Source organism: Taeniopygia guttata, chromosome 1 (genome assembly GCF_048771995.1).
Source record: "Taeniopygia guttata chromosome 1, bTaeGut7.mat, whole genome shotgun sequence".
In the NCBI taxonomy this organism is placed as follows: domain Eukaryota; kingdom Metazoa; phylum Chordata; class Aves; order Passeriformes; family Estrildidae; genus Taeniopygia; species Taeniopygia guttata.
The window spans coordinates 63,017,531-63,027,252 of NC_133024.1; the positions used below are offsets into that span (position 1 = coordinate 63,017,531).

Here is a 9,722-nt window from a genome sequence, read left to right on the forward strand (position 1 = left end):
TTAGCAAAACATGTACTCTTGTGGAATGCAAGTAAACGTGCCTAGAGATAACATTTCTTGTTTTGAGAGGATTCCCAGATCACAGGGACAACCTTGAGGAAGACTACTGGCCTTCATCCCACGACCACCAAGAGGCAGAAAACGACCACCTAGCAACAGGGTGCACCTGCGCAGAAAAGACACCAGAACGTCACACATCCGGAAGAGAAGACCCAATAAGTTGGGGGGGAACGGGGGACGAAGGCGTGGTAGTTGGAATGACTGCCGCCCAGCGCTGATTTGCTTTCGTTTCCTACCATTAATAAATCTTTTTAATTGGATTGGAAAGCCTATTGTGCTCGTTCATAACAATTTGGTGCCGTGACTCGGATCGGGGATCTGGGGAACCTCTCTCTGAGAGGGGCGCCACGATTCCGCTCCTTTGAGCGGACTCAGACCGGGGTTTCTACCCTCATCCCGACCGACGAACCTAAAAGCATAGAAAGCGAAAGCAAAAAAGGGAAGCGGGCCCAGGGTACCCCTTAAATTTTGTGCACAAAGTCCGGACGAAGACGCAGGACGCGTAAGTATAGAGGGACCCGTCCGGGCGGGGTTCGGGATCCCGGAGTGCGGCGAGTGTGCGTGTGAATGAGAGGAGAACCGGCAGCCGGATTCTCCAAGCGAGTGTGGACCCTTAGTAGTGCATTTTCCAGAGCTCGCGAAGGCCTGGGCCACGAACCAGGGGAAGCGATTGTGCTGGCGTGAGTGATTGAAGGTACTCCGGAGGACATGGGGCAGGGGAAGAGTAAGAGTAAATCCCCCTCCCCGGTGGGGGTAAAACTTCCCCCAATTCCTAAGGATAGTCCCTTAGGGTTTATGCTGGCAAATTGGGAGCACTTTCCAGGAGCACCTGGGAAGGATAAGGCAAAGATGATACACTATTGCATAGAAGTATGGGGAGGACAAGAGATTTCTAAAGGTGTTTTTTGGCCCATCTTTGGGTCATCAGAGGACTGGGTAAAGCAACTGTTAAATGGTTGGATAAACACTAAACAACCTTCTAACCCTGAGGAGAGTGCCTATGCCCGAGTCTGGACAGAAAAGCCGGAGGTGCTCGTGTTTAAACTCTCGGGGGTTTCAGGAGGAAAGAAAAAGAAGGGGCGAGCGGAAGAAGTAATTATTGCACCCCCGCCCTACATTCCCCCTGCGCCAGATGCACCCCCTCCTCCTCCACAATCGGATGGGGAAGAATCAGACTCAGACTCTGATCAACCCTCAGGCTCGCGTGGTCCTCTTACCCGAAGTAAGACGCGAGGCAAACTATTTCCTTTAAGGGAAATGCCTATGGGGGGACCACAGCCGGGGATTGGGTTTATTTCGGTGCCCTTGAGTTCAGGGGATGTTAGAGACTTTAAGAAGGAGATGGGAAATTTGTTAGAAGACCCCCTGGGCGTGGCAGAGCGGGTGGATCAATTTTTAGGTCCTAATATATATACTTGGGAGGAATTACAATCTATACTTAACATTTTATTCACGGTTGAGGAAAAGAACATGATAAGAACTGCCGGAATGCGGGTCTGGGATGCCCAACCCGCACATGCCCAGCACCCGGCCGATACCAAATGGCCTCTCCAGAATCCCAATTGGAATAACCAGGATCTGGCCCATAGAGCTAACATGCGGGACTTTCGGGCCATATTAATTGATGGCATAAAAGAGTCCGTTCCTAGGGGCCAGAATATAAATAAAGCATTTAATGACAGACAAAAGAAGGATGAAACCCCCACTGAATGGTTAGAGAGGTTAAGGAAAAGTTTTCAGCTGTACTCGGGGTTAAACCCGAATGACCCAATGGGACAGGCAATTCTTAAAGTCCAGTTTGTCTCTAAGTCCTGGGATGATATTAGGAGAAAGATACAGAAAATGGATGATTGGCAGGACAGGGATTTAGCAGAATTATTGCGAGAGGCACAGAAGGTTTATGTCCGAAGAGAGGATGAAAGTCAGAAGAGGCAGGTGAAAATGATGGTTGCTGCGGTGAGGGAAAGCAGGCGGGCGGAGGAAGGACAGAAGAGAGTCACTCGGAATAGGGAGGGTGACAAGGGAAAGGTAGGAGAAAGGGTGTGTTATTATTGTGGTAAGAAGGGACATTTCAAAAAGGAGTGCAGAAGGAGGCTTAGGGACGAGGAGGAGTTCAAAATCGAATAGGGGAGTCAGGGGCTCTACTTTATGGGGACCGGGAAACATCAAAAAGAGCCCTTGATAAAATTGAAGGTGGGTCCCCAGGGCCAGGAAATAGATTTCTTGGTCGATACGGGGGCAGAAAGATCTACTATTCAATTTCTGCCTCAGGGCTGTAATTTATCGAAACAGACAGCCACGGTAATAGGGGCTAAGGGGGAACCATTTGAAGTACAAATTATTAAAGGGGTGATGGTAGAATCGGGAACTAAAATGGGGGTGGGTGATTTCCTATTAGTTCCTGAAGCGGACTACAATTTGTTAGGGAGAGACTTGATTGTTGAATTAGGAGTTCAAATTGAGGTGGTAGAGAAGGAGTTAAAGATTAGACTCTGTTCCCTCCGTTTAGAAGACGAAGAGAAAATAAACCCTGAAGTATGGTATAATCCAGGGACCGTGGGCAAATTAAATATAACCCCATTTACAGTAAAAATCAGGAATCCCGAGGTCCCGGTAAGAATAAAACAGTATCCAATTTCACTAGAAGGGAGGAAAGGGTTAAAACCTGAAGTTGAAAGGCTGTTAAACAAAGGACTGCTAGAACCATGTATGTCGCCTTTTAACACCCCTATACTCCCGGTAAAAAAGGCAGATGGATCCTACCGATTGGTGCATGACCTTAGGGAAATCAATAAGAGAACCGTAGCTCGGTTCCCAGTGGTGGCAAACCCCTATACTCTTTTAAGCAAACTGGGACCTGAGAACGAGTGGTATAGTGTTATAGATCTGAAAGATGCTTTTTGGGCTTGCCCTCTAGACGAGTCTAGTCGAGATTATTTTGCCTTCGAGTGGGAAGACCCTGATACAGGGAGGCGGCAGCAACTTCGGTGGACTGTGTTACCCCAAGGGTTCACCGAATCCCCCAATTTATTCGGGCAAGCCCTAGAACAAGTTTTACAAGATTATAAGACAGCCTCAGAGGTGAAACTAATTCAATATGTGGATGACTTGTTAATAGCAGGGAACGAAGAAGACAAAGTCCGGGAGGAGAGTATCAAGTTATTAAATTACTTAGGATCAAAGGGGTTAAAAGTCTCCAAAGCGAAGTTACAATTTGTAGAAGAGGAAGTTAAATACCTGGGACATTATTTGAAAAAGGGAGAAAAGACGATTGACCCAGACCGGGTGCAAGCAATTCTGTCTCTCCCTCTACCACAAAATAAACGACAAATTCGTCAAGTATTAGGACTTACGGGATATTGTAGACAGTGGATTGAAAACTATAGTGGGAAAGCAAGATTTTTATATCACAAACTTACCCAGGATGGTCACCTTAAGTGGACAGAAGAAGAAAGATCTAAATTTCAAGAATTAAAAGAGACTTTGGTCCACGCTCCAGTCTTGAGCCTCCCGGACCTAAAAAGACCCTTCTTTTTATTCGTTAATACCACAGATGGGGTAACGTACGGAGTACTTACTCAGGATTGGGCAGGGAAAAAGAAACCTATTGCCTATCTATCTAAAATCTTAGACCCCGTGAGTAGGGGATGGCCTAGCTGTCTGCAAATAATTGCAGGGTGTGCAGCGCTAGTAGAAGAGTCACGGAAAATCACTTTTAATGCTACTTTAAAAGTATTAACTCCACATAACATACGGAGTGTGATGCAACAGAAAGCAGATAAATGGATATCTGATGCCAGGCTCCTGAAATATGAAGGGATTTTATTAGAAACCCCTAATTTTACCTTAGAAACCACCACTCTGCAAAATCCAGCCTCCTTCCTTTTCGGAGAGCCCGAAACTGAATCACTGATGCACGACTGTGTAATCACTATAGAAGAACAAACCAAAATTAGACCTGACCTAGAAGAAGAGGAATTAGAAACTGGAGAGAAATTGTTTGTTGATGGATCATCCAGAGTAGTCGAGGGTCGAAGAAGATCAGGATATGCCATAGTGGGGGGGCCTGACCTAGAAGTAATCGAATCTGGAGCCCTAGACAAAACATGGTCAGCCCAAGCCTGCGAGATATACGCTATCCTAAGAGCCTTGGAGCTATTAGAAGGAAAAGAGGGGACCATCTATACAGATTCTAAATATGGATACGGGGTGGTACACACTTTTGGGAAATTATGGGAAGAAAGGGGCCTCGTGAACTCACAGGGAAGGGACTTAATACATCAGAAACTAATAGTAGCCCTCCTGAGGGCTTTGAGAGGCCCTACAAGGATAGCGGTGGTCCATTTAAAAGGGCATCAACGGGGAATGGATTACCGGAGTAGGGGTAACAATGCGGCAGATTATGAGGCAAAGAAAGCTGCAATTATTAAAACACTAACTTTAAGTGAGGGAGTTAGGAAGGACCTTGTGGATACCCCAAAGGACCCTGAGTCGACTACCCAGGATAAGCTGATATTTACAATAGAAGAACAGGAGAAGCTTACAAAATTAGGAATAAAAGAGGAATCAGGGAAATGGCTGTTAAAGGATGGGAGGGAAGTTCTACCTAGAGCCATAGCCCAGCGGATGCTCAGTAAATTACACCAGAGAACACATTGGGGCGCTCAAGGACTGGTGGATCACTTTGCCACCCATTATATGACGGTGGGCCTACATGACTTAGCGAAAGGGATTACTAGGAGTTGTCCAACCTGTCTACGGGTAAACAGGAAAAATCTAAGGAAACTGCCCCTGGGTGGGAGGCCAGTGGCAAAGAAGCCCTTTTCAAATCTGCAAGTAGACTTTACTGAGCTCCCCAAGGTAGGGAGACTAAAATATCTTTTGGTTATAGTGGATCATTTAACACATTATGTGGAAGCAATCCCCACTGCCAGGGAGACAGCTCGGACAGTAACAAAAGCCTTGCTGGAAGAAGTAATACCTAGATATGGGGTCCCAGAGACTATAGACTCTGATAAAGGCCCCCATTTTACTTCAAAAATAACACAGATGCTAGCAGAAGCTCTGGGCATAAGATGGGAACAACATACTCCCTGGCATCCACAGAGTTCGGGGAGGGTAGAAAGAATGAATGGGGAAATTAAGAAACAACTCACCAAATTAGTACTAGAAACTAAACTATCCTGGATAAAATGTCTGCCGTTGGCATTATTAAATGTTCGAACTCAGCCACGAGCTGATATAGGACTGTCCCCATTTGAAATGTTGTATGGGATGCCCTATTCCCTAGAAAAAGTTCAAACCAATCCTAACATTACTGATCAAAGTATTAATAAATATTTAACCACTTTAATGAAATATAAAAAACAGTTATGGGAAAAGGGGATGTGGGTGTCGCCCTGATTCTTGAGTTTTCTTAAGCCTTCTGAATTTACATTCTATTGGGAAACTTTCCCACACAGTTTCTGTAAATAACGTATTGTTTTGCATTCCTCCATGGGGGTAGAGAGACTTGATGTACTAGTGCTTTGTCCAATGTCTTCGGAGAGGTGGCCCGTTCACTCTCCAATCCACTGTCACCTTTGGAGAAGTATAAAAGTTGGAGTCAGAAAATAAACGCTCTCTTTTTTGCCTTGCAAAGTAGCAAGTGGCTCGCATTGCTTTCTCGTGTCCTATAGCGACATGTGGGCCCAAAGACCACCCCTAGATCTTGTGTTACACCAGGTACAACCCGGCGACTGGGTCCTCATCCGAAGCTGGAAGGAAGATTCAATCACCCCAAAGTGGGACGGACCATATCTGGTTTTAATCACCACTGACTCCGCAGTCCGCACAGCAGAGAAGGGATGGACTCATGCTAGCAGAATAAAGGGGCCGGTGGATCCAACTCGATTCCATACAGCTTCCAGGGAAACGAGCTGGAAAATTGACGGGAAGCCGGGGGATTTAAAGTTAACAGTAAAAAGGACTTACAAATAATTTTCATGAACACTATCAACTCTAGGGACATTTGGGTTGGAGATAACTGGGGACTGCAAGTACAACTGGTTGGAGAAACAAAACCCCCAGGATATTGTAAACGTCTAGAGGATTCAGCCCAGCAGCCCTTTTATCGGTTCATCCGACTTGAAAAAGAGCAGAGACCTTGGGAAGGGGAGGGCCATGCTGAACATCAAAGTATTAGAGTAAAGTGTAGCTGGTTAGATTGTCATTGTTACCCTTTTGCCTGTTTTTCCTGCAAAATCTGTAAAGGATTGTGGTGGGCTCACTGCAGAAAGGGGAGAGCTCCAAAAAGTGTATGTCAACGCTGCTGGCTGGAGCAGCGCAAATTGACATCTGAAGTACTAAATTACAAGGTTGCCACTCGGGAATTGACTAAAGGATCCCCTGAGTGGTGGGAGGTTTTCATAAAAGGAATAAACCCTGAATTCCACTGTTACCATTCCAATGAACCCCTGGGTCCATTCCTCACGGATATAGTCCAGGTCAAGCGTCGCAAATTAGTCAAAAGGCTCAGGTGCGACACCCCACAGTTGAATATGAAAAACTGGAACTCCCGGAGATCAAAGTGGGAGAGAGGGAACAATCCCACCCCTGAAGAATATCTCTGCTGTCGAGAAGATGGCTTACCCTGTAACTTGTAGCAACCAAGTTGACAGGCGAGACAGAGAGGTAGGTAGTGGGGATGAGGGGCCCTCCCAAACCTTGAAAAAGAACGTAAATCATCATGGGTATGAGAATGGTGACAACGGAATGAGGGAAAATGGGAATGTAAAACTGAGCATGATAAGTAACATCCTCCCCTGCAGTGCGTATCACTCAATCCTATGGGTTTTTATGTTTGTATGGCTTCCCCTTCAGAGTGCCACAGTTAATATACATGAACCCTTTAAATGGACCTTAAGCAGATGGGAGGATCACGATACCCGTCATATTTTACAGACAATAACGGGACCTGGAGCACCGAGCTTTAAGATTGGGATCTGTGATCTAACTCGAAGTTTAAAATGCGGGCGGCTGTTAAATTTAACAAGCTTCTATATGTGCCCTGCTTCGAACCCAGGGAAGCAATACTGTAATTACCCTAGACATTATTACTGCGCCTATTGGGGCTGTGAAACAATAGCATCAGCGTGGGCTCCGGGTGGAGGATTAGACAAATATTTAAAAGTAGGGCATGGACCAGCAGGGTGTAAACGACCACGAGAGTGGCCTTGGACTGGGAAAAACTTACTTGGGAACTGCACCTTTCTTTACCTAAATGTCACTCAACCAAGTGATTCTGGATGGTTAATAGGCAAAACATGGGGGGTTAGGCATTGGATAGAAGGACATGATCCAGGGAATCTGATACAAATAAATAAGGAGGTAGCTCCACATGACCCTAGTCCTATAGGCCCAAATCCAGTAATAAGCAATGACTTAAAGGAGAGTAATAAAACCAGAGATAATGTTATAAAATCAAACAAAGGTAATCAAGAACCTCAGCTATTAGTGCAGAAGTATACAACCTTATGGAAAATTATGCAAGCTACTTTTGGAGTTTTGAATCATACTTATCCTAACTTAACCAAGGGATGTTGGCTTTGCTATATGATAAATCCACCCTTTTATGAAGCTATTGGGATTACATCTGAGGCAAGAGAAATAAATGGTACAAATCCAAAGGAGTGTCTCTGGAGAAAGGGAGGAGATAGTGTTTCAGACATTACACTGTCCCAGGTTAGTGGACAAGGAAGGTGTGTAGGGAAAGTTCCAGCAGATATGCGACACCTCTGCAACACAACAATGAGCATTAGCAGAACAGACAAGCCTTCTGATTGGCTTATGCCAGCAGTCAATACTAAATGGGTATGTCAACAACTTGGAGTTACACCCTGCCTATCGGTAAAAGCCTTTAATAATTCAGACTTCTGCATTCAAGTTCTAATAATCCCCAGAATCGTATACCATCCAAAAGAATACGTACTAGAACATCAGATGACCCCTGAACACTACCTGGCTAAAAGGGAACCACTTACAGCACTAACGGTAGCAATTTTGCTCAGCATAGGAGGAGCGGGAGTAGGAACAGGGGTTGCTTCCTTAGTAAGTCAAAACCAGGGTATGAAAGCTCTGCGCACATCTGTAGATGAAGATCTGAGTAGAATAGATAAAGCCATAAGTGAACTAGTTAAATCAGTAAAATCCCTTTCTGAGGTAGTCCTCCAAAACCGAAGGGGATTAGATTTGTTATTCTTACAGCAAGGGGGACTGTGTGTTGCTTTGCAAGAAGAATGCTGCACTTATGTAGATCACACGGGTATTGTAAAAGACACGATGGCTGAATTACGCAAACAAATAGAACAACGAAAAAGAGAAAGAGAATCCCAGCAGAGTTGGTATGAATCCTGGCTCACCTATTCTCCCTGGCTAACCACTCTATTATCCACCCTTGCAGGACCAGTAATTTTACTAATTCTAGTACTTACTTTTGGGCCATGTATTCTTAACAAGCTTATTACAATAGTGAAGAGTAGGTTAGAAGCTGCACATTTAATGATGGTAAGATCAAAGTACGAGCCACTTAGCGGAGTAGAAACTGAAGATTATTTAGAATTGAGCAAAAGGGAATTAGAGCGCTTTAGTGAACAAAAAGAGGGTTAAAATAAAAAGGGGGGATATTGTTAGGAAAATAAGGCCTTTTTGTTCATAATATAGAGTTTTTACATCCATAAAATAGAATTTTTACTTAGAGTTTTCACTTGTCTGAATATGTTCTCATTTTGCCAGGCATTCCAGTGGGTATCTCTCAAGGACAATTCCGTTACAAACTGTTTTAGGGAGTTGAAACTGATTTAGGGAGTTGATGTTGCTAGGCACCTAAGCACCTAAGCGAGTATCTTTCAAGGACAGTTCCGTTACAGACTTAGCAAAACATGTACTCTTGTGGAATGCAAGTAAACATGCCTAGAGATAACATTTCTTGTTTTGAGAGGATTCCCAGATCACAGGGACAACCTTGAGGAAGACTACTGGCCTTCATCCCACGACCACCAAGAGGCAGAAAACGACCACCTAGCAACAGGGTGCACCTGCGCAGAAAAGACACCAGAACGTCACACATCCGGAAGAGAAGACCCAATAAGTTGGGGGGGAACGGGGGACGAAGGCGTGGTAGTTGGAATGACTGCTGCCCAGCGCTGATTTGCTTTCGTTTCCTACCATTAATAAATCTTTTTAATTGGATTGGAAAGCCTATTGTGCTCATTCATAACAGACAGGAAAACCCATTGTGTACCACAAGGAGACCTAATTTTAAGCGAGAACTGTATGTGAAGTTTCAGTCTGTATTTGTAAAAATATGTTGGTTTGGGTATAGGTGGTAATAGAATAAGGGGTGGATTATGTCCTAGGTTATAATAATGGGGTGTATTCCATTACCACCTCGAGCTGCAATTCCTTTTTTTTTTCCCTTATCTCGTGACTCAGAGATAAGTCCCTCCAGGAGGACCTGTTCTTTTAGCCACATGACTGATAAGATCACAGCATTCTATTGTGAGATGCTCCGCCCAGAGGGAGGAACCAAATGATGCCGTCAAGGATATAAGCAGGGTTGTGCAGACAGCAAGTAGATCCCCTCTTCCAAGAGGAACAGCTGACACCTTCACTACACTGGACCT

At 44.8% G+C, this 9,722-nt stretch overlaps 1 long non-coding RNA gene across 1 annotated transcript; it reads left to right on the forward strand.

The window, feature by feature from the left end:
- The first annotated feature begins 242 nt into the window (after positions 1 to 242).
- LOC140684248 (uncharacterized) lies at positions 243 to 6,354 on the forward strand. The gene is made up of 2 exons (XR_012056219.1): positions 243 to 562; positions 5,785 to 6,354. It is a non-coding gene; the product is annotated as an uncharacterized lncRNA (long non-coding RNA).
- Positions 6,355 to 9,722: the final 3,368 nt, after the last annotated feature.